This window comes from Lissotriton vulgaris, chromosome 7 (genome assembly GCF_964263255.1).
Source record: "Lissotriton vulgaris chromosome 7, aLisVul1.2, whole genome shotgun sequence".
Lineage (NCBI taxonomy): Eukaryota > Metazoa > Chordata > Amphibia > Caudata > Salamandridae > Lissotriton > Lissotriton vulgaris.
Window position 1 is genome coordinate 1307974735 of NC_141695.1, and position 21863 is coordinate 1307996597.

A 21863-nucleotide genomic window follows, 5' to 3' on the forward strand; every position below is an offset into this window, starting at 1 on the left:
ATGCTGTCTTCAAAACACATACAAACAGTGAGTCAGTCACCAACCCATGCAGCTACTTATACACAAAGTGAAGCACTGATACATATATTTCAATATTTGAAAGTTACTCGCTAATATATATATTCAATAAAATACACTTAATAAAGCAGTTAACCAATCATTTTTTTTTAAAAAAAACATCCATTTACACACTTATTTAACCATTTATTCTTCCATCAACCTTTACAAATACAAATATTAAACATATTAATTTTTAAAAAAGACACACATTCACTGGCTGGTGTCATCAGTGATGTTATGAGTGATGTCACTGACGATGTCATGAGTGATGTAATATGTGACGTCATCAGCAGTGCATTGCAGGCGCGCTTGTTATAGTGACTCCAACTAACTATAACGTTGGAATTTCTATGGTTTTATGTCAGTAAAATTTCCAGCTAACTATAACTGGTGTGAAACCTATGGTTTTTTCATTGTGTATATATATATATATGACTCTCCGCTGCTGTTGAAGGCAGAAAGGACCAGCAATCCCGTTGTTTTGTGTGCAAACAAAATAAACAAACAGACGTGTTCCAGCCATAGCTTTCGTCGGTGTCTGTGAACGTCTCAGAAGCGGAAGTTAATGTATATTTACAAAGTGCATCAAAATAAATGAAGGACTATGCGTAAGTAATCTATCAGCGCCATATTGGAGTGTGCAGATTAACGTAAATACAATTCATTCGTTTCAAATCATTATATACAGTTCATTGCTGTTTCATTTCATGATTTAAATACTTAATATACAAAATAAATATTTTGTCTTTATCGAAGGAGACTGTTATTATGCTCTACCTATCATGATATTATTTAAAAGTTGCATATCGTTCAACACTTGTCATTGTAAGTTATGACTCGGAGTTATATATATTCACTGAAAAAAACATAGGTTTCAGGGGCGTTATAGTTAGTTGGACATTTCACTCATACAAAACCATAGAAATTCCCTGTACTATAACTCGCTCCCCGGCAATGCACTGCTGATGACGTCACATATTACATCACTCATGACATGGTCAGTGACATCACTCATGACATCACTGATATCTTAAATGACATAACTGATGTCATCACTGATGACATCATCCAGTGAATGTGTGTTTTTGTGAAATTAAAATATGTTCTATATATGTATATGTCGAGGTCGATGGAAGAATAAGTGGGTATATAAGTGTCTAAATAGATGCTTTTGTTTGTGTGAAACTGATTGTATAACTGACTGATTAAGTGTCGACAAGTTCTTAAGGCGGTCAGCTGTATGCGCGCCTATCCTGCTTCACTCCAGAACTCCCGAGGCGTCTCCGGGAGCAACACTGCTTTTAAATCACTGTGACATTTCTTTGGGATAGTTTTTACCCGCCTACCTGCTCAGCTCTTCAGCGCTTTGGACCTAGCGTTCCAGTCCTTCCTGGCTGCCCCTGCACGCGACCCAGACCGCCCCCGCTGATCGCCCCTTCCTCGCCTGACTCTTGGAGTGGGACGGGCGGCTCCACCATCTTGGGTGGGTCTGGGCTCAGCGCAGCTGTTCTTTGGCCCCTCCCCCCTCAACAAGTTCTTAAGGCGGTCAGCTGTATGCGCGCCTATCCTGCTTCACTCCAGAACTCCCGAGGCGTCTCCGGGAGCAACGCTGCTTTTAAATCACTGTGACATTTCTTTGGGATAGTTTTTACCCGCCTACCTGCTCAGCTCTTCAGCGCTTTGGACCTAGCGCTCCAGTCCTTCCTGGCTGCCCCTGCACGCGACCCAGACCGCCTCCGCTGATCGCCCCCTCCTCGCCTGACTCTTGGAGTGGGACGGGCGGCTCCACCATCTTGGGCGGGTCTGGGCTCGGCGCAGCTGTTCTTTGGCCCCTCCCCCTTGCCACGCCCCCTGATCCTCCTCCCCATGTGTCCCCATATCATGGCTGCCCGGTCCCGGCCGCGCAGCGGACGAGCGCAGCGGGCGCGACGAAGGCGCGCCAAAGTTGCGCCTAAGTTAAGCCCGTCTGCGCCCGTCCGCGACGGGCCGGGACCAGGGGCCATGCACTCTGCCCCTTCCTTGGCGTACACCCCAGTTCAACTTATGGCTCTTACCGCTGATTCCCGCCTTTCGCCCTCCCTCCTGAGACACCTTGACACACTTGGTATTCTTGTCTCTCCCCCTCCTCACCTGCCTCCGGCTCCTTCTAGTCCCACTCCACCCGTTGCTGATCCTTTTCTTGTCCCTCGTTCCCTTCCCATCCCTGCCCCTACTATAGCCTCTGCTTTACTGCTTAACACCCGCTCTGCTGTCAAACACCAGACAGCTCTCTTCAACCTTCTCACTACTGATTCCCCTGATTTCCTCTTTCTGACTGAAACTTGGTTTTCTGCCGACTCCCTTCCCGACCTCTTAGCCATTCTTCCTGACACCCATTATGCCCTCCGGGCTGACCGTCCGGACGGCAGGGCGGGGGGAGGGGTGGCGATGATCATTCGGTCGACCCTCAAATTTCAACTTCTTAATCACCCCCTCATATCCAATGTAGACTACCTTGTTGCCCGCTCTCTCAATCTCTCTGCCCCCCTCACTGTCGTCCTTGTGTATCACCCCCCTCAATCTATGCCTTCCTTTGTAGCCTCCCTTCAGGACCTTATGGCCACTCTTGTGGTCAACAATTCCTCCGTCCTTCTGCTCGGCGATTTTAATTATTGGCCGGGCGACCCTAGGGAAGACCTCCCCTCGAAAGATTTTTCTGGTACTCTCCAATGTTTAAACTTCATACCTCACGTCTCAGTCCCTACTCACGTCCATGGTCATACTTTGGATCAAATCTGGTCCTCACGCCCCACTGTCTCATCTCTTCTCACATCCCCATGCGTTTGGTCGGATCATTTTTTTCATTTCTTTCTCCATCCATCTGGGAGCGGTCGACAAGCCCCCCCTTCCGAAAAACATCTTAGCCCGCAATTGGAATCGGACCGATCTTGATTCCCTCTCGCTCACTTTGGCTCCCTCTGTTCCTAACCTCACCGATCTTCCCCTTGACTCTCAGGTCAACGCCATTGGCACATGGCTTTCCTCTTCGTGCGATCTAGTCGCTCCGCTCCGAAAGATCAAGGCGGTTCGTTCTCACGACGCGCACAAATGGTTCTCTCCAGAACTTAAAACACTTAAGCTCGACCTTAGGCGGTCGGAACGCCACTGGAGACGGAACTATTGCTCTTCCTTGCGCGCCAAATACAAATCACTCCTTACTGAATATAAAAAAGCGATCCTAGCGGCCAAAACCGCTTACTTTACTGAGAGAGTAGCTCTCGCGGCCAACAAACCCCGTGAAATTTTCTCTCTGGTCCATAATCTTGCCACCTCTGATCGCTCCACTCCTAGCCTGGTTCCCTCACAGTCCCCCTGCTCTTCTCTTAATGACTTTTTTATCGACAAGATCGTGAAGATCAAAGCCAACATTCCCACAGTACCTCAACCTCGTCCTCCTTGTCCCTCCATCTGTCCCTCTTTCTCCTTCGCTCTTTTCCCTCCTATTTCTACCGACTCATTTTTAAAACTTCTGATCAAAATCAAGTCTGGCTCTCCCGTGGATTGCGCGCCAGGACGCATTCTCAAAACTCTTTTCACCAACTGTCCTGCCCCCCCTCTTGCTCTCCTCAACTCCTCTTTGGCTCTTGGATCTGTTCCTTCTTCCTTCAAATCCGCTGTAGTCCTCCCTATTCTAAAAAAAACCGGTCTAGACCCTTCCCTTCCTTCCAATTTCCGACCCATTTCTCTTCTTCCCTACCTCGGCAAGATCCTTGAAGCCCATGTCACTTCCTGCCTCTCCACTTATATAGAGGAGAGTGGCCTTCTTGCATCCCATCAAGCAGGATTCCGCCCGGGCCACTCCACGGAGATGGTGGTCCTCGCAGTCTTGGACGAGCTCAAGGGGAAAGCCGACTCTAATCTCCCCCAAGCCTTGGTCCTCCTCGATCTGTCCGCTGCGTTTGACACGGTTGATCATTCCATCCTTCTCGACCGTGTCAACGCAGCGGGCATTCGGGGTGCGGCCTTTTCCTGGCTGGCGTCCTTCCTTCGGGACAGGTCCCAGGCAGTTCATCTCCCCGGCTTTTCTGCTCCACCCCGCTCAGTCACTTGTGGTGTTCCCCAAGGCTCTTCTCTTTCCCCTCTTCTTTTCAATCTCTATATTCATCCCCTCATCACCTCTCTTCTTGAGCTGGGGGTCTCTGTGTACAACTACGCAGATGACCTCCAGCTCGTCTTTGATCTTTCTTCTACTCCTGATTCCCTTTCCAAGTTCTGTTCCACTTTAATTTTCATTTCTGACTGGATGAGCGCCAACCATCTGAAGCTCAATCCAGATAAGACGGAACTTGTTCTCACTGGGGGTCCCTCCAATCTTTGGTCCCCTGCACACTGGCCCCTTTCTTTTGGTCCCCCCCGCCCCCCGGGGCCTGCTTCCTCTGTCCGCACTCTTGGGATTAAGGTCAGTCATGACCTATTAATGCACAGTCAGATCAGTTCTGTGGTGTCTTCTTGTTTTCTTTCTCTTCGTTTAATTCGGAAAATTTCACGCTTTTTTTCTACTGATGTACTTAAATCCATAGTCATGGCCCTTGTCATCTCCCGCCTCGACTATGGGAATAGCCTGTACGTGGGCATACCTGCTTATGAATCCCGCCGTCTACAGGCCATCCAAAATCAAGCTGCTCGTCTCATCCCTTCCTTCCCTAAATCTTCTCACATCATCCCGGTTCTCAAATCACTTCACTGGCTCCCTGTTCGCTTCAGATCCTTTTTCAAACTGGCCTGTCTAGCTTTTCGGGCTCATTCTCGCTCTGCGCCCTTGTTCCTCACCTGTCTTGTTTCTTCTCATGTCCCTGCCTGCACTCTTCGCTCCTCTTCTCTTTCTCTTCTTCATATCCCTCGCTTCCGTAAATCCAGAACAGGGGGCACTCGATTCTCAGTCCTGGCCCCCCAGTTCTGGAACAGCCTTCCTCTTTCCATCCGCTCCATTCCCATCTACACTCACTTTCGCAAAGCTCTTAAAACCTTTCTTTTCTCTCAGGCATTCCCCTCTTAAATCTCCTTGGGTCCCCTCTGTTGAGTTCTGATCAGGTCCCCAGCGCCAGGAAGCCGCTCGGCCATCGTGCGCTTTATTAAATATCTTATTCATTCATTCATTCATTCATTATCTTAGTGAATACATGGGTTAGTGAGTAATCTTTGAATGTGTAAATATCTGTATCAGTCTCTCACTTCGTGTATAAGTGGCAGCATGGGTTTGTGAGTAGCTACATGAGTGTCTATATGGGTTATTAGTTGGTTTTTTATCAGTATGAGTGTCTGTGTGGTTCGTTGGGGGTATTCTTTGTGCATAGATGCATGAATGAGTGAGTCACTATTTGTGTTCAAGACCGCATGTGTGCAGGACTGTATGGGTGGATGAGTGTGTGTATGGGTGTGTTGGTGAGTGAATGACTGTCTCAATAGTGTCTTTATGAATAACTACATAGCTTTTACCCCGTTGACCGAGGCTGGAATTCTGCAGCAGTGCGGGCGATTTACGACTGGGCAAGGTCAGTGTGGCCCCCGGCCGTCCTCTGCACATGCCCACCGTGACGTCGTACGGCCGGGGGCCGTCCGACGCACGGAAAGGGTTAAACTAGTATATGTGAGTATTGGTGTATGTAAGTGAGTATATGTGAGAGAGATTGGAAAAGTACCTGTATAAATGAGTATGTGTTTCTATAAGTGATCGTTTAAGAGGAAGTATGTGTTAGTTTCTGTAGAAGTAAGTGCAGTGGTGTATGTGTATAACTGTATACACAGGTAAATGGATGTTGGATACTTTCTTTGAATGTGTGACTGTGTGTGAGTAACTCTATGGATGAGTGGTGGTGTGTAAGTGTATGTATAGGTGTATGAGTACATATGATGAGTGAGTGCATGTCTGAGTGACTGTATAGGACTTATGGTGAATGAGTAGATGTGTGTGTAGATCTTAGAATTAGTGAATGGCTATGTTGTAACTGGTATTGGTGTGTCCATTGTTTTGAAAATGTTTTTTGTATTTTAGAGTGTGTGTATCAAAGGTTATATTAGGGTGAGAAGAGGTCTGCCACTCTATCACAAGGATGATGTCATCAGGGATGTCACAGGGGCTAATTAGGCGGAAATTGTCCGGCTACAGCATGCACAGAATGCTGCGGAAAGGGGCGTGGTAGGTCTACCGAGGCTCTGCTCTGCTAAAGGAACTATCCGTGCACTCCACTGGCTTCCGATGGCGCAAAGGATTGACTTTAAGACCTTATGTCTCTCCTTTAAGATTCTCAGGTTATCCTCCCCTCGGATCCTTGAGAACCTTCTTAATCCCTATGTCCCCTCTCGCTCTCTGAGGTCTCTTGGCCAAAATCTGGTTGTTGTCCCACGATTTATGCTCTGTAGAGTCGGTGGACGTTCCTTCCGTGTTTTAGCTGCCAAGCTTTGGAATTCACTTCCAGGTCATATCCGTGCTCTCAATGACCTGCTTGAGTTCAGGAGGGCTATCAAAACCTTTCTGTTTTCTCCTGCACCTTAGTATTCTGTGCCTCTGGTCTCTCTGTTGTTCTTTGTAGTGTTGTGTTTCTTCTGCCTATCCTAAGCGCCGGGACGCCCCTTTGCTGGGGCAGCTGTGCGCTATAGAAGCTTTTTTAAAATAACATAACATTTGAGATGTCATCAGTGATGTCATGAGTGATGTCACTGACCATGTCACGAGTAGTGCATTGCGGGGGCGCGAGTTATAGTTAGCTAAATTAATTATAACAGGGGAATTTCTATGGTTTTGTACAAGTGAAATGTCCAACTAACTATAACGCCCCTGAAATCTATGGTTTTTTCAGTGAATTTCGAAGGTTTTTTAAATGCTAATCTCTAACTATAATGTGCCTGAAACCTATGGTTTTTTTCAGTGAATTTCAATGTTTTTTTTAAATGCAAATTTTTAACCATGCCTACAGAGGTAGGACATGTGAAGAAAGAAGAAAAAACGCACAGAAAGAAGCCAAAGAAATGCAGAAAGAAGCAACAGAAGTCCACAAAGACGAAGAAACGTGCAGGAAGAAGCAAGACATGTGCAGAAAGAACCATTAGAGGATCAGAAAGAGGCCTTGTTGCAAAATCATCCTGTGCCCACAACTTTTTCAGACTGGTACTGGTGGTAACTGACTCTAACTAACCAGGCTTAGAGTCAATGCTCTGCTAAAAGACACTTAGAATACAGTGAAAACACCAACATTCACTAGGCAACACTATGCGTTGGTGTACCCCTGTGATTAGCATGACCTCCTCTGTCAGGCCCTAGTACATAATAGGGCAGGGGGATTAGAACTACCTCTTAAACGCGCTACGGGCACGTTTGCACAGTGGTGAAGGGAGGGGGAGCCTGAGGTGGCATGTGTGCAAACACATCCTGTGGCCGTTTTAAGTTGGGAGATTAAGACCCCTTGAATCCTGATGTCCCTGGGGTCCAACTAGCAAACCATGTACCTCCAGTAAGCGCCACAGAGCTGCGTTGCAGAGAGGTTTAAAAAGGGGCGAGGCCTGGACCACCTCTCTGCAACGCAGACCTGTGGCACTTACTGGAGGTACCTGGTGGGCTAGTTGGCCCGCAGGGACCCCACTATTGAAGGGGAATTTATTCCCCAACTTAAAACGTACCACAGGGCTCGTTTGCAGAGTTCTGCTGTGAGGAGGTGGGGCCTCTGACACAATCCCGTTTTATTGTATTTTTTTAGAAGGGGGGCTGTGTGGCCCCCCTCTTTCTTTTTTTGGGTCCCCATCCCCCAGGGCCTTACCCATATATAAATATATATTTTAAATTGAGCAGGAAGGGGGCCGCGTGGGCCCCCTCCCGGGGCCAGTTCCAGCCCCGGCGACCCCATCCCCCGGGGCTTGGCCAAATACATGCTCCGTCCATCACCACCCCCTTTTGTACCACTTTGTTCGCCATAAGTTGGTAGGGTATGCTCAGACATGAGTCACTTGCTCACTTTGCCACTGGATTCAAGCAAGCCTGGCTGAAAACGTCTGAAATGCCAGAAACTGGTCCTAGGAAGCTTGTTTCCGGTCCAGGGAAGGCATGGCTTGGCAGTTCGGGCTGGACTGTTCCCATGAGGCACAGGGTCAGACTGATTTGCATATGGCCATGTCTGAACTGGGGTGGCAGAGTAAGCTAAAGAACGGTGATGGATTAAACCCAGATCTTTTGACTGGGTGTGAGTGTTTGATTGGTTCAGATGCTCCGTCCATCACCACCCCCTTTTGTACCGCTTTCTTCGCCATAAGTTGGCAGGGTATGCTCAGACGTGAGTCCCTTGCTCACTTTGCCACTGGATTCAAGCAAGCCTGGCTGAAGACGGCTGAACTGCCAGAAACCGGTCCTAGGAAGCTTGTTTCCGGTCCAGGGAAGGCATGGCTTGGCAGTTCGGGCTGGACTGTTCCCATGAGGCAGAGGGTCAGACTGATTTGCATATGGCCATGTCTGAACTGGGGTGGCAGAGTGGGCTAAAGAACGGTGATGGATTAAACCCAGATCTTTTGACTGGTCATGAGTGTTTGTTTGGTTCAGATGCTCCGTCCATCACCACCCCCTTTTGTACAGCCTTTGCTTTCAAAGCATTGCGTGGTGGTAAGGTTCAGGTGATGCTTTTTAAGAGTCTGTTGGCCATTGTGTGGCCAATGCCCTTAACATTTACATGCTGTCGTTGCTCCCTCAGAGGTTTTCATCAGGTGCAGTCGCTCAGAGGCCCCAGGAGCAACTCGCGGCAGCCAAGCAGTAGCCGACACCAAGGCAGAGTAAGGCAGTGCAAGCTATGCATAGAGGGCAAGGAAGGGGTAGCTGGGGGGTAACAAACAATGTGGGGGTGCCCAGGGTGTGGGCAAACATGTGTTGGTAGGGATGCCTTGCAGAGATATTTGGCAGAGGTAGCCAATAGGGGGGCTACTCTGAGGCAACGCCTTTAGAGGGCATAACCGTTGTCATTTTATCCCCAAGGTTAAAGATTATTCGTTCACGCCCGATCGGAAGGAAGGACGAGGGCCACTGGATCGCTTAAGCAATTCAGGATCAGTGAGTGGTTTGGCGCTGGATCCAGCTGAGGCTGGGGGTGTTGGGATTGTGTGGTTCCAACTCATTGTGGAATGGTCGTGCTAACCGTTGTTCTTTCCGGGAAAGTGGAACAGACGCTAGTTAGACGGTCACTTCAGGCAGGAGCAAGTCACGACGGATCTGGAGGAGGTAAACAACACAGCAGCAGCCCCCCCCCAACCCCTCGACAAACACCCTGCCCCTCCCCGGGCCCAGTACCTCACTCTATTACCCGCAAGGGCAGCAGAGTGTCTTAACCCATGTTTTTATTTGCAGCAAATATTGGCCCCTTGACTCCAAGCAAGGACACCCGTCCCCACAATCTCAAACAATAACAGAGAGAGGTTTGGTAAGCAAGGCTGCGAGTAAAGAAAGGGGGGGGGGCGAGTTCGGGGAACAGGGGCCCAGGCCCAGAGTCTGATCAGTGCACGCCATCCAGGCATACCCGTAAGAAGTGCTTATCTTTCTGTAGAATCACCGAAACCGCTTCATCAGGCTAGGTTGAGCCCGGAATCAAGGGCAGAAGTAAGACTGGCAAATGCAGGGGGATGAACTCTAGCAAGGGAGAACGGGGGAAGGGGAGTCCGCGGCCCAGCAGCATTGGCCCTAGCGGCACACCTATTTACGATTCTTTATCCCTGCAGGACTTGCGCAGAGGTTTCTGCACTACATTCCGGAGGCATGGATAGCCAAGGATCCCCCCACCCCTCCTGTTCTCCCAAATCACCACAGTGGACGAGTCCCAACCCGGCACGTCGCAAGAGGCAATATGGGCAGACTTTATAGAGATGGCGAAAGCTAGGGGATTGTCCTGGGCAAATGGAATGCTTGACTCCCAGGAACAATCAGAATCTGGAGTAGTAGTGGACATGCCGGTTGCGGCCATAGCAGGGCCGGTTGAGGCAGGACCGGGAAGGCCTAATCAGTCTCGCCGGCCGACAAACAAAGAGCTCCCGGCTGAGCCCTCGGCACCAAATGTCAGGGTGACTTCCCCGCCACAAGAAGCAGTGCCTGCGGTCATTTCGAAAACAACAGTTGATGGACAGAATGCAGAACAACGTCATACATTCACCCAGATACAGAGAACTGGGCCTAAATCCATCGTTTTTTTGCTCACTATGCCATTCTAGTTTGAACCCAGCCATATGCAAATCAGTCTTGACCCTGTGCCCCATGGGAACAGTCCAGCCCGAACAGCCAAGTCAGGTCCTCCCTGGACTGGAAACAAGCATACTAGGACCGGTTTCGGGCTTTCAGCCCTCATCAGCCAGGATAGCTTGATTCCAGTGGCATGAAGAGCACGGGACTCACGTCTGAGGATACCCGTCCCACTCAGGGTGACAAATGCAAAAACCAACAGTTGATGGACAGAATGCAGAACAATGTCATACATTCACCTCAGTACAGAGATCTGGGCCTAAATCCATAGTTTTTTTGCTCACCATGCCATTCCATTTTGAACCCAGCCATATGCAAATAAGTCTTGAACCTGTGCACCATGGGAACAGTCCAGCCCGAACTGCCAAGCCCTTTAAATACCATCACAGTTAGCGACACAAACACTGATAAAATGGGTAAGAGGAAGTACTTACTCTATGTTGAGCATCTTTGATGACTTTAAATCACGTTTTTGTAATACGGTACAAACACCTACGCCAGTGCCCGCTGCGCTTAGGGAGGAGGGGCCACCATCCATTCTGCAAGTTCTGGGGGAACAGCGCTAGTGCACAAAATCCTCTGGGGTCAGCTGCCACCGGAGTATCGCCAGGGGCACAACGTGAGCACCTGCCACAGCCTACATTAGGACTTAACACCAGGAGCGCCTCACCGGCAGCGGCCACCAAACAGCAGCAAGTGGGCATCCGCCGGCTGCACCCATCACACAGGTAATAGCAACAGGCCCCCCAACCCCAGTTCTAGTGCAGTGGAAAACGGCGCCCCCCGGGTGCAGCTCCCTAGATGTCAGCAATCCCGCCAATCCACCAGTAGCAGCTAAGGCAGGAGCAATGGCAGCGACACCGCTGCCGCTCGTCACAGTGGCACCGCTAGCAACACAACGCTGCTCGCTGGCTTGGGAGGTACCGCTGGCTGCTAAGGAAGGGATTTGGAGAAGGGAATTTGTGGACATTTTTCCTTGTTAATGCATGGGGCTGACACTAGAAAGATGGGGGGAAAGGATGATGAGAAGTAGGTATAATTCCAGTCCTGTCCAAAGAAGACTATTCAGAACTGGGGAGAGGCTTTTGCCATCTTAGCGGCAGTTGTGTTGGAGAAATTCCATGAACAGGGTCCCACGATGTGGCAGTACTCACGATTATTCCATAATGAGGTAGAGAAGACGGGGGATATTGGGTGGTATAATTACGACCGAGGCTTCCGCAAGAAAATGTTAATGTGTCCAGACCTGGGGTGGGACCGAAAGGAAATCCAACTCTGGGTGGAACACATGGGGACGTTTACTGCAGATACCAAGGGTACCACGAAGAGTCAGAAAGGGCAGGCCAATTCCAAAGGACAGAAGCAAGCAGGGAAATGTCCTTTCAAGCAGCCCTTTCGGGAAAGCCAGGGAGGCAGCGGTCAGGGAAGAGGGGGCAAACGATTTAACTCTGGCACTTGCAGATTATACAATGCAGGATCCTGCTCATGGGGAAAGGCGTTCAAATTTGGACACAGTTACAGTACGTGTGGGGTCGGTCACCAAGCAGTGTCAAGCGGGATGGCCAGCAGGCATGACAGCTAACTGAAGTCAGGCGACAGAACCTCCCCTCCCCGCCTGCCTGCCCCCATTTCTCCCCGCATCGGGCCCCATTTCCCTCCTTCTTATCTACCACTACACAGGTTAAGGTTGCTTCTACTAAGGGCCCCTCGCCAATCATTATTAGTAACCTCCTACCCCTGCTCGGGCGAATCCCAACACAGCAAGATTATGGCAGAGTGTTTCATAGTTGGCTTTAAGAACCCATACCAAGGCCCACTAGCTTGCAGGGACACATACAACGTAAGGTCAGCTAGAGAACTCCCAAAGGTGGTGCATGACAAAGTTATGAAGGAGGCTGCACTGGGGATGGTGGCACGGCCATTTGTCCACCCGCCCCTTGAAAACTATTTGGTATCCCTCCTGGGAGTGGTCCTCAAAAATTAACCTGGGGCCTTTCGCCTGATACACCACTTGCCTTACCCAGAGGGCATTTCAGTCAACCACTGGCTGGAGGATGGAACGTGTTCCGAAGCATACTGTTCATTTGACATAACAGTGGACATGGTCAGTAAAGCAGGAAAAGGGGCCTGGCTGGCCAAGGCGGACATTGAGTTGGCCATTCGCCTGCTGCCGGTACATCCTGAGAGACAGCACCCGCTAGGCTTCAAGTGGCAGAACACATTTTTCTTCAACAAATGCATGCTGATGGATTGCGCGGTATCCTGCGCTTCTTTTTTGAGGCATTCAGCAGCTTCTTACAGTGGGCTCTTCCTTGGGCATACAGCATAGGAGTAACTCACTACCTGGACTATTTCCTCTTCATAGGGGAAGCAGGGACACAGGACCGTAGCAAAGCACTGCTTCACTTGCAGGAACTCGCAGGGCACTTGGGGGTTCCTTTGGCGCCTGGGAAGACTGAGGGTCCGTCGCAGGTAAGGGCATGTCCAGGCTCCTGGCTGAGAAGGTGCAGGCGCTGCATCAGGAGATTCAGGCTATCCTGGGCAAGGACAAGGCCTCCCTGGGGGTCATTCAGAGCCTCTTAGGGAAGCTGAATTACGCAGCTAGGGTGTTTCCGGTGGGCAGAGTCTTCACGGGGAGACAAGCAAGGGGCACAGCCAATGTGCACAAAAAGTATCACATGGTCAGAATAGGGTCCGGTTTGAAGGAGGACCTCCTGAGGTGGCACGAGTTTCTGCTGAGTTTTAATAGGACAGTCATTTGGAGATCCCCTTGAGCTGGAAGCCCAGAACTCTGTCTCTTCACAGATGCATCAGGCAGGGAGGGCTTTGGCGCAGTAATGGACTGCGAATTGTGCGCGCAAAAGTGGCCGAATATAACTGTACTGGAGCTGTTTCCCATAGTGGTTGCCTTACATCTGTGGCCTGAAGCGCTGTCAGCCAGAAGGGTGGTGTTCTGGTCGGACAATATGGCAGTAGTGCAGACCATTAATGGGCAGACAGCAAAATGCCCCCTGGTGCTGTGTCTGTTGAGGGAGCTCATCAGGGCCTGCCTGCACTGCAATGTTGAATTTAGGGCAAGACACATTGAGGGGATCAAGAATGTAGCTGCTGACGCTCTCTCTCGGTTTCAGTGGCTCAGTTTCCGGGAGGCCTGGCCACAAGCGAGAGCGGCAATGACCCCCTTCCCATCACATCTTTGGCAAATCCTGCAATGGAACAACAACTGAGAGCGATGGGTGAACATTTGCGGGCACCATGTACCAGGAAGAAATACAAGGCACATCTCACCACTTTCCTGAGCATTGTTAGGGCACAGGGCCAAGCCTCACATCCCTTGGAACAGAGAGTGCAAGCATTAGTTATGTGAGCTAAAGAACAGGGGAAGAGCCATTCCTGGGTCTGTGGGCATTTGGGGTCTGTAAACCACAACCTAAGCTGAGAGGGGCTCAGGATCCAACCAAGTCTTTTTTGATAAGAGCAGCTCGAAAAGGGTGGGCCAGAGAGGAAGTCAGGGTCTCGGATAACAGGGCACCCATCGACTTCCAAACACTCCAGGGCATGCTAGAAGCAGTAGAGCAGGTCACCCTTTCACATTTTGAGTCGCATCTCTTTGCTGCTGCATTCTGCCAGGCGTTCTGTGGGGCACTCCGAAGTAGTGAACTGGTGGCTAGGGCCAAAACAGATCAGTCTGGGGATACCTTATGCAGCCAAGATGTAAATGTGACTGATAGGTTGGTGACACATATCAGGAGGTCCAAGACGGACCAAGCAGGGCGAGGGCGAACATAGTCCTGATGCCATTGGGGGATTAAAGGTACTGCCCAGTGTCTCAAGTCAATAAGTACTTGGCGGTTCGCCCCGATGTCCCGTGCTACTTCCTGATACATACAGACCAGGTACCCCTAACAAAATTCCAACTAGATAGGGTCATGAGCACTTGCCTTGAGCAGGCTGGCCTTGCCTGTCCTGACAGTAAGTACTCCAGTGACTCTTTTAGGATTGAGGCTGCCACAGCAGCATTCAAGGCAGGCATTGGGCAGGAAAGCATTAAAAAGGTGGGACGCTGGGAGTCCCATTGCTTTGAACGCTACATTCGCCCTTGACTGTGACAAATATGTAAACTGAACCTTCATTCCCCCCCCTTTTTAAAGTGACAAAATGGCAATTGTATAGTATCGGTGAACTTCAGTAGTATCAAGTGTGGTGCAATGTTTGAATACCAAAAATATTAAAACAAGTGTGTGAAAATGGCATCCGTTTATTTTGACAGGATTTCAAGTGTTGTTTATCGGCCACTCATTCTTCGCCAGACTGGCACAGTGGGCCACACGCAGGATGTGGATGTGGGGATTGTCGCAGACTAAGTTTGGTGGGCCTTTCCTGGGATGAGATGGAGCAGCCTCTTCAACATTTTAATAATCCATTTGGGTTGCAGCGACCTCACTGTCATGGGCAGGGGGGCACTTTTGCAAGCAATGAAGACTGACTTGGGGAAAATTAGCAAATACATGGGGCAATGTAAGCTTTTTTGGTCTGAAGTAGTGCCGCGCAGGGTTTGGCCCGGAGGCAAGTTGAATGAGGTGGTGGAGCATTCAAGCAAAAGGGTGAATAGTGCAATGCGCAAGTTCACATACGAAAGAGGCTTTGGTTTTATCAGACATGAGGTGATGAAGGTGAAGGGCTATTTTGATACGAATGGGGTTCACTCGTCAGAAGTGGGAATGGATCTGTTCCTCTTGGACATGCAGGAGGCCCTGGAAATAACAGATTGCAGGTGAGAAATTAGCTGTTTTGGTGGAGGGGCTCTTTAGGTGATGGTGGCTGCCTCCAGAGCTTTGGTGGAGTTACAGGGCAATCTGGAAGCATATGGGTACAGAAGGGTACCTCTGAATGAGCACAATAGGGGTGCCAGAGCCAAATCCCAGGAGCCTCATGGGAAAGTCCTGGAACATTTTCGTTGGCGTCCCGTTAGTCCTTCGGGCGGTTGTGGGCCTGGACAACGGGGGGCTTGCCTTGCTATGCTCCGCTCTGAAAGGGGCGTGAGTAATAAGGGACCAATGTGTCATGTGATACAGTAAGGGGACCACCCCCCATAAGGATAGCGCTGATTGGATTCTCCACAGTGCTTGGCTCATCACGCGGGCAGGTCTCCATAGGTTGGTTACAACTGCCTGCCCTTGGATCGCCCGTAAGATAACCCATCATATTGCATACTTTTGTATGGAATGAACCGGCAGCAATATTTTCCCAAACAAAAGTTGTGTTGTGTATTTATTTATGCATGCATACTCTGTTGTGGTGTGGGTGGGGTGTGTTGCCAATAATGGGACTAACGGAACAAGAATTTGTGCATGCCGGAGAAGCGATGTGCGTAATGTGACTTAAAATAGACCATTAGCTGCTGGGCTATCTAGTTCGTGGAACTTACCATTGGGGAAGCTCGCGCAGCATGTTGCCAGTGTACGCAAACGTTGGCAGCACTCGCAGAGAATCCTTTCTCTCTCTCTTGTTACTCCAGCGTAGTGGAATTCCTGTACGTGCATCGACGTTCAGTACGTTTGATAACCAAGCCCTAATTCCTTTAGAAAACAACGGTTGGCGATTCATCTGCAATCATTTTACATCGGCAAGAGGGTTTGAAATGAAATGAATGGCATGCAAATGTTATGAAGAGTGAAAGTACAGCTCTCATAACTTCTTGTGATTTATTTCTCAGTGACGGAAGTGGCCTAAACGCTTTTGGAGCACAGCGCTCAAGTCTTCAGCCTGTTTAGTAGCAGGAGTGCTGTGAACACTGAGCTGTGATGCATCAAGTGTTTGGCTTTTCAGTAAAGAGCACAGTTTATCAAGCAAGATTAGCAAGGATGTATGCATCTTTGTAAGTGATAAAATGTTGTTTTCTGGGATAATTTTGCATGCTGGGTTGTACTCCCTTCAAGCCATCATGTCATCTAGTGAGGTTACAGCAGCTTCAAGCAGTGGGGCTGCACATGCACTACATTTAAGTTCACCCAAAGAGATTTTGGCAACACCTGGGGAACCGACTATCCAGTGGAATAAGTGGAAGGAGTACTTCCTGAATTATATAGCGATCATGGTTGATAATAATGGTCGTTTGACAGCGGCGAGACAAAAAGAGATCTGATGTACTGCCTTGGGCCAGAATGGCTACGCATTTATAACCAGCCACAAAAACCAGAAAGAAGCAGGTGATATAAATGTGTTCAAAAGTGCCATCCTGGATCTTGCTGAACATTGTTCTCCCACACTATGTATAGCAGTAACACAACACTCTTTCAAAGGAAACAAGAGATACATGAAAGTATTGAAGATTGTTTCCGTTTTGTACAAATTGGCAGAATTCTGCATGATGAACCTGTACGTGATCAGATTGCGTGGTATGCTAATAAGTCCATTACTGAGAGGTTATGGGCAGAAGGCGAGGCTAATCTCAAAGACACTGTGGCACCCCCCCCCTTGAAGACAGAATACTTGACGGTCATCTTCCCGAGAAGGCGATCTTTCTGATCTACAAAAAATGTATAAATAACATGGAAGACCCGCTCCAGTCCCTTAGAGACAAATGGGTTACCAACGACCTAGAACTGGACGCCGAAGACTAACGAGAGGCAGTCTCCTCCCCTAGGGAAGTGGCGATCGAAGCAAGGTTGCGTTTGGGGCAATTAAAAATCCTGCTTAGAACTTACATCACCTGGCCGGGCTTGGTCCGTATGGTTGGAACTGATTGTGGAGAGTGTAAACGTGGTTGTGGGGGGATGGTAACATTTATTCACATCATATTGGAATGCGAACGCATACAAACGTACTGACGTGCTCTACACTGCACTCTTCGGGAAGTGCTTGCTGTCGATTTGCAACCCGAGGCATGTAGGTGCCTCCTAAACATTTGGGAGCCTACAGACCTTACCTCTTCTACGATGCAATGGCCAACTCTGGCTGTTATGGTGGCTAAAGGGAACATAGCACAGACTTGGGGGGGCTCGTAAACCCCCAGAACTGGTTAAATGGAAGGAGGATTTAGACTGGTGCATTTTCCCGGGAAAAATCTGTCTGTGTTTCCAGGGGGTGCCCTGGGAAATGGAGCAAAGTCTGGGTGCCCTGGAACGTCTATAGAGGAGATATTTGTACCCCGCCAATTTTCCTAACTGATGATGACTCTTGAAACCCCTTAATGATCATGTATTGCTTACAGTGATTTGCACCTCTGTAACCCAGGTCTGAACATTGAAAGATGTATGGTCTCCTGCTCATGTTGAAAAATGATCTGTAATGTTGATTGTTTAACAATAAAAAATAAGACACTGTGGCAATTGTAAAGAAGGCTGAGCTGTCTTAGCGTTGCGCCAAAGCTACATCTGCTGCAGAAAAGACGTTTTTAGCATATGTGAATAAAGTGTCAGGTAGTAAACTGAGGAGTATGCAGACCAGTGGGAGACCCACCGACCAAAGGAAGTATAGAAGAAAATGGAATAATGTGGAACAAGCAAGGAACATTAATATAGTTTGTTTCAGATGTGGCAGTACATCCCACTCAGCTAGGTTTGAGGTTTCCCATGAAAACGGTCAAGTGTTAGGAGTGTGGCATAATAGGACTATATGCTAGAATATGTAAAAGAAAGCGAATAAAAAAGGCTCCTAAAGTTGTGTGTGAGAGAGAGTGAAGAGGAGGTTTCCTCAGATGACAGTGAGGAAGATAAGGAGGTAGTTAGCCACAAAGGACATAAAAAGGTAGTGCTGTACATTGCAGGTGGAAGGACCAGTAGACTGTTGTGTCGGGTGTTTTTATTGAGCTGGTTCTGGGTCCCCATACACTATTATGGCAGAAAGCAAGTGGGAGAAGTATTTTGTCAGGTATTTCTTCAGAGAGCTACACAGGAGAAAGAATTGAAATTGTGGTGTTCATACAAAAATAATCATGCATTATGTAACTGTATGTTGCCAAAGAGAGACCCTCAGTGTTGGGCTGGAAGTATAATTTTAGATCCCAATAGCGCTGAACAGGTCTTAGTAGCTTGTGATAGAGAAGACACTAAAAGGTGGGTGCTAGAGGAGTTTCCCACAGTTTTTCAAGAGAAAATGGGCAAACTGAAATGACTAAAAGAGGGAGCTACACCTAAAATTCATCAAGCACAACATATCCCTTTCATTGTCAGGGAAGAAGTAAAGAAAGAATTTGAGAAATTGTTGGAGTTGCAAATGATTTAACCAGTGGCAGCGTCTGAGTGGGTTTCTCTATTGGTCATAGCCAGAAAGGCCAACTGCAAGGTGCGTCTGTGTGTGGACTTGAGGAGACTGAATAATAACATAGTGGCAGATCAGTTCCCATTGCCTAGGATAGATGAAATTATGTCATTGACTAGACAAGCGAAATGGTTTTCAACGTTTGACTTATCTGCAGCTCATCAATAGGTGGTTTTAGATCCTAGCAGCAGACTTCTCACCACATTTTGTACAGCGATTGACTGTTACCAATTCAGATGCAAGCATTTGGTTTGGTATCCGCCGCAGCAGTATTTCAGAGGTTAATGGCACAGTTGTTTGCGCACTTTCTAGAAGTTACTTTCTTCAAGGTTGATAATTTTGGTTATGGGAAAAACTGAACACATCATAATGAGTACTGAGGGAAGTATTATGGGTCCTGAAGGAAAGAGGATTGTCAGCAGAGGGTAATAAATGCAGACTTTCACAGAATGGAGTTACATATTTAGGCCATGAAATCAGCGATGAAGGGATCAAGCCTAAAAAGAAGTTGGTGAAGGCTTTAATGAGTGCTCCATCTCCGAAGTCCAAGGATGAGCTTCGATCTTTTCTTCACCTAGCTGAATTTTATTCAAAATTCGTGGACAATTTCTCCCGGAAGACTCCTGATATGAGAGTTATATTGAACAACAAGCCCAAGTATGTGTAGGATGAGGGTTGGTAGAGATCATTTGAAGAAATCAAACAAGCAATGCTCCTGTGTTGCAGTGTTTTGATCTTAACGCAGATACATTTGTAACCACTGATGTCAGTGGGAAAGGGTTAGACTGTGTGTTGACCCAGAAGAATGAACGGTATAAAGAGGTTGTGATTGTGTTTGCATCCCGTTCTTTGTCCCCCAAGAAGGAGAAATACTCAGTGAGAGAGAGAGAGAGACATTGGTGTGCGTAGGGGCATTACAGCATTTTCAAAAGTTCATATGAGGAAGAAAGTTCACGTTAAGTCAGATCATAAATCCTTAACCAAATTGTTAACTACTGAAGGGCTGTCTAGCATCGGCGAGAATCGCAAGATTACCCATGAGGCTACAAGACTTTTTGTATGATGTGAAATATGAACCAGGAATTAAAAATGTTACAGCTGATTTCTTAAGTAGAATGATATTACCTCTTATGGAAATCGACCAGGATCCCTAGAATGAAAGTTGTGTGGCTGGTATCTTTACAGATAAGAGTGCCACTAGTATATAAAGGGAGGAGTAGATGGAAGCATACAGTACGGATGGGGTATTGAAGAAGCTGAAGGACAAGGCAGTGAAAGGTTGGGGTACTTCTAGTAAAAGAGTAGTACCTGAAGAAATGAAAGACTTTCTGGGAGGTACAAGGTGAATTAAGTATTGATGACATGTTTGAGTTGAGAGAATTATTCCTCCCAGTGGAACTTGACTGACGTCTCAATGGGTCATGAAGGACATTCGGGCATTACACTATAAAAATGTTTTATTGGTGGCCTAAAGTGGATTAAGAAATCAAGAGATTTGTGAGAGAATGTATTGAGTGTGAGAGTGCAGATAAATCTCATAAGACTTTAAATCCTCCTATGTCCTCGTTGGGGTGTCCCAATATGCCGTGGGATAAGAATGCATTGGACATCATGGGTCCTGTTACATGGTGTGATGGCACATAGTGGGACATTATGGTTCTTGTGGATATATTCTCAAGATGGATTGAATTGGAGAGGGTTGAGCAAGTGAATACAGCTACAGTGATTACGTTTCTTGAGGATGTGTTTCTTAGGGAAGGATTTCCGGTGTCAATATTGACGAACAGTTCACATCGGAAGCAATGAAGACATATGTCAAGGTAGCGGTCATAGAACAGAATTCCACAGCGTTATATCATCCATGGGGAAATTCTGTGGTGGAAAGACCAAATAGAGTAGTGAAAGGAATAATACAAGCAAGAGAAAGAAAAAATTGGGAGTATGAATTAAAGAAAAGGGTGTCGCCACACAACACAATAGGTGAAAGTCTGTTTGGATTGATGAAAGGCTGGCTACCATATTTCAAGATGAATCCTGGGTGGATGAAAAGAGGTAAGAGATTGAATTGGAATGCTAAGGTTGTAAGAAAGTGAATTTTGACCTCGCAAGAGAAGAATAAAACTTACTTTGATGCTAAACATGGTGTAAGAGAAGTACATATAAAAAAAGGCCAATGGGTTTGTGTGAAGTTAGTCAAGAAAGCAAGGAAAGGAAAGGAAGAAAGCAAATTCAGTAGTCCTAAAAAGGTGATAAGAGTTATGAAGAATACAGTTGAACTGGAAGTTGGCAGTGTTTGCCACAGGAGTCGCATTGCCATGTTTGGCTAGGGCAATGACAGAGAGAGAATTGTGGAATTTGGATTTGATTCTATGGATGTGAACAGGTATTGGTGGTTGGAATTGTCACGGGCAATGGATTGGAGGAGAACAGCAGGGTTGAGGATGAAAGCAGTGTACAAGAGACTGCTGAAGAGAATGAAAAAGTGAATCAGGAAGTCAGGAGAGAGGATCAGGGTGCTCAAGATGAAAGGATGAGTGCATTTGGGGGAAATGTAAGAAAAGCTCAAATGTTAGAGAATTACGTGTGCGAATAATGGTTACTTTTTTTCAAGTTTTGCTGCCTTTGTAGAAAAGGGGGTAAGGGGTAGTGTTTTATTTTTAAGCAAAGGGGATGTGTAATAGTGGGTAGTTATCTTTAATTGGAATCTGTGGAACTGTAGAATGTTGGGTATATATATATATATATATATATATATATATATAATATAGAATGTGGGCATCAGTTAGAGACGGTGCTGCAGGGATGGGATGGTTGTGTACAGCCTTGTACAAAGATACGTGAAATAAACAACTGGAACTTATTTGTGTGCATACATCATTGCAACAGTGGCCTTTACTGGCTTAATGGTGTTTCCTCCTGTGTCCTTTATCTAGAAGGCATCATTCAGGGCTTTTTCTAGATGGTATTCTGATCACTGGGTAATTGAAAGACATTTATATTTGCATTAAAAGCAAAGTATTATGCTTTTGAGGATACCTTGATGGCTCTTAAGTGGTAGAAAAGCTGCTGATGGAACGCAAGCGAATCAGGCCTCTGCAGGTCACATGAGAGGTGTACCCGTGGTGAATATGGCGGGTTTAGATCGTTCCCAGATAAGTGCGGAGGCGCTATGCACAGGTGTGTGTGTGTGTAATGTGGCAGTGCACAGGTCCCAGTAGTTTACCCTGGCTGTGACTGACATTTTGTTAATTTCTATGTTAAATACTGCCTAGCTCTGTCAATTTCATCAAGTCCTTCTGCC

The 21863-nt window shown here is 47.6% G+C and overlaps 1 protein-coding gene and 1 pseudogene across 1 annotated transcript in view; both read left to right on the plus strand.

The window, feature by feature from the left end:
* Window positions 1–21863, plus strand: part of LOC147703560 (zinc-binding protein A33-like) — a 242831-nt gene that overhangs the window by 98663 nt on the left and 122305 nt on the right. The window lies entirely within an intron of this gene.
* On the plus strand, window positions 1927–21155 carry LOC147703561 (uncharacterized; annotated as a pseudogene).